The sequence below is a fragment of the Phalaenopsis equestris genome, unplaced genomic scaffold (genome assembly GCF_001263595.1).
Source record: "Phalaenopsis equestris unplaced genomic scaffold, ASM126359v1 Scaffold000250, whole genome shotgun sequence".
Classification (NCBI taxonomy): domain Eukaryota; kingdom Viridiplantae; phylum Streptophyta; class Magnoliopsida; order Asparagales; family Orchidaceae; genus Phalaenopsis; species Phalaenopsis equestris.
Genome location: NW_018164692.1, coordinates 1290927 through 1294616, shown reverse-complemented (window position 1 = coordinate 1294616; position 3690 = coordinate 1290927). Strand labels below are relative to the sequence as shown.

Below are 3690 nucleotides of genomic sequence, written 5' to 3'. Positions count from 1 at the left end.
TATATATATATATATATATATATTCTTTTAATTTATCAAATCAATTAGTTGTTGATGCTCTATATTACTCATAAATTAAAGATACAATAAAGAATTCTTCCACCACTAACAATATCTTCGATAATGTTTCAAGGTATTGGTCAAAAGTTAAAAGATCCAACCTTTACTAAAAATGCATGGATAAAGTGGAGCGGGCACAACATGGACGAAGAAGGAACTTTAAGAATCTAAATCTGGCCATCAATAGTTGTAAAATAAAAAGAAAACGGAACAGAATCCGTTAAATTCCAACTCTAACAAAACATTCATGCTACTGACATTAAACTGCTGATAAATTGACCGGATATTCATCAACATCTCATCTCTCATTTAAGAGAAAAAACAGGGCATCCGACGCTCTCAGATCAATCAAAGCCATCAATCCCTAGGAATTTAGAGGTCCTTTATTCCTCCCGTAGGAATATAAGCGTGGCAGAAATTCAAATTAATAGATCCTCCACTATCATAGGATCCTTATACCCCGATGCACTGGGTTTTATCTGTTCACAAAATGTTCTCATAAACCATACATACATCAAGCCGAAACCAACAGATTTAAGACATCAACAGCATATTAAATCAAAGCTTCCTTTTAATTAATCAAACTGAATCAGCATCTGAGACAGCAAATTTCCCGATTGCTACGTTTAAAAAAAATCGGGCTCATTGTATGCATCAATTAAATGCTGGATCTGTATCAATCCCGAAGAAGAACAGGAAAACGTACAGATCCAGCAAATGACTAGTTAATAGCGCAACACAATAGATAAGCGATTGTGAGAGGAGTGAAAGGGCTGACCTATGGGGCGAAGACGATCGAAGCCAAAACCCTCGTTTTAGCAGAGACGGTTGGGAGAAACACGGAACAATGCAGCGAAGGAGGGCAAGGAATCAGCGTTCTAGCAAGAAAACAAGAGAAAAATGGCATAGTGACGGAGGAGAGGGTGCACATTTTAAACCATTTTTTGGATTGAAACTAGTCGCATAATAAATATTACATTTATTTTATGATGATTTAAATAACATAATATAATACTGTAATAATATTTCTATCAATTTAATATATGACATTTAAATTTAGACTATTTAACTATTAGATATTTTTATAAGGGCTGTCAAAATGGATCGTTGTTCGCGAACAGTTCGTATTCGACTCTTTAAGAAGTTTGTGTTTGACTCGTTCGTTGAGTTAACAAGCCGTATACGAATATCACGAACAATATTTGTTCGTTCGTGTTTGGCCCGTTTTGGCTCGAAATACTACTAATCAATTATATATATATTTTTGATAAGTAGTCTTTTTTAAAAATTTAATTGACTACAAGACTATAAAAATTTATAATCAATTAAAAGTATTAATGAAGAAAATAGAATAAAAATTATTAAATCAGATTCAAATGATGTTTTAAATTTTGTCTCAGTCTTTAACATCTGATGATAACGTGATTAGGGTTGTCAAAATGACTCTTTGTTCGTGAAAGACTCATGTTCGGCTCGCTAGGCAAACGAGTCCAACACGAACACCCTTTTTGAGCTCGAAATATAAAGGAGCTGAAACTGAGCTCGCTCGTGTTCGGCTCATTTACACCCCTAATTTTTATAATATTTTATATAAAAAATCTTAACGAATGATTTTTTTGCTCATTCTCTTTGTTAGCAGCTATTTTATTTTTTACTAATGTCCCAAAAATGAACATAAATGAAACCTTACTGTAATTGGTTTTTATGTTATGGACATTCAGTCACAATACATTCGTGGTTTCATTTCTTCTCCTCTTCTTTGAATTTTCTTATTACATTTGTTTATGATGATAATTATGCTATGAGAAGCAAAGTTGTGGGAAGAGTCCTCTCTTCTTTGGCTATTTCTATCTCAAAACCTTAGATTGTAGTGGGAAATTTCAACAGTATTATAAATACTAGAGATAAGGTGGGTGGAATCCCTCCAATCTCTAGTAAGATAATTGATTCAATTATTGTATTTATGAAGTTAGTCTTGTAGAGCTGGTTTTGTGGGACATCCTAGTTATGGAAATACTTTCAGTCGGTTCAATCAACACATTTATTATTGGAAGAGGTCAAATAAAATCCACCGAAATTTTTTTACTTATTTGAGTTTGTTTAGTTAGAGCATAGGAATTGCCCGATGAACGTAGCTTGTTATGGAAGACACCGAAGAAATTTAACTAAGGATTTTTTTACTTATCTTAGATTGTTTAGTAAGAGGCTTTCCTCGATGTCGTAACCTATTTTGAAAAAGGTTGAATTGAGTCCCTTGGAACTGATTAAGATAGGCCATACTTTTTATTAGAAATATGGTTGCAGTCAAAATAAAAAAAGATATTTAGTTGTGAGGGTTAGCTTCCTAGGGAGAAAATTCAGTGTATGGAGGGAGTGCTAACTGTGTCCTCTAATCGATGGATTTTGAGATGGTCGTGATGCTTTAGCATGCACAACCAGTTGTTGTTAAGCCTCACATAAAATTTATAGAATCTCATGTTGAGATTTCTTCATTATTTCGTCGGTTGGGTAATGTATATAATTAGAAAATAAGGAGCATGCTTGGTGTCCCAAACAACGAGATTGTGTCATTGAATGGAAAGTGTTAGAACGAGAAGTTTGTGTAGTGTACTTTTTAGCTACTAAAGAAGTGTTAACTTCTATAAACAAGACTTCGTTTCCCATAAATGGTGTCAAACTATTGTGTGTTGAAAGATTCAATGCGGTAGAGTGATAATCTAATATCTTAGCATTGTACGAAGATCCAACACACATATTTAATAAAATATAGCAAGAGGAGACACCCAATTTTTTTTTTATGAAAAAATCCTATAAAAGAAAAAAGCCACGGTGCCTAGCATGGTGAAAGTAACCCATTATGTGGTTGTAAGTATATAGGTCCACACTTCTCATAAATTAGAAAAACTATAATTGTTGAATTGATAATCATGGACGTATAATTGTATTTCAACAATAATAGTCATAATTGAGCTACAATATATGTAATTTTCAACTGTAATAATAATAGTTGGTCACAAAGATCTTAGTTGAAAATAACAACATTAGTAGTTTTCCACAATGTGTGTAATTAGTGGCTTTAATATATTCATTTGTCCATAGAGTTTGGAAGTTGCAGTAATAACTTGTCACATAGGTCGTGGTTGATGGATGTAAAGGTGTGGGTCACAAAAGTTGTATTGGAAAGTTGTAGCAGTAATTGGCCACATAGGTCATAGTTAATAGTTATATGAGCGTTAGTTAACCACATATACCATAGTTAGTAGCTGCAAGAGCATTAGTTTGCCACAAAGTTCGTAGTGAAAGTTTGGAGTAGAAATTGGCCACATAGGCCGAAATTAACTACGACAAGGGCATCAGTTGGTCATAAAAGCTGAAGTGGGAAGTTGTCGTAGTAACTACCCACATAAGCTATAATCGGTGGTTGTAACAGTGGTAATCAACCATAAAGGCCCTAGTAGGAATTTGTCGTAGTAACTGACCACATTGACTATAGTTGGTAGTTATAAGAGTGTCATTCAACAGCTACACCGGCTATAATTTGTAATTGCAGGAGTGTCAGCCGACCACATATTTTCGTAGTGAGAAGTTACCATAATAACTGGTCATATAAGTTATAGCTCGCAGCTACAA

The 3690-nt window shown here is 33.8% G+C and overlaps 1 protein-coding gene across 1 annotated transcript in view; it reads right to left on the bottom strand.

The window, feature by feature from the left end:
• The window catches only part of LOC110024158 (actin), a 22153-nt gene extending 21160 nt beyond the window's left edge, over positions 1 to 993 (bottom strand). The window contains exon 1 of the mRNA XM_020723956.1: positions 839 to 993. The gene's annotated coding sequence lies outside the window, so the exon portion shown is untranslated. The remainder of the gene's footprint in view (positions 1 to 838) is intronic.
• Positions 994 to 3690: the final 2697 nt, after the last annotated feature.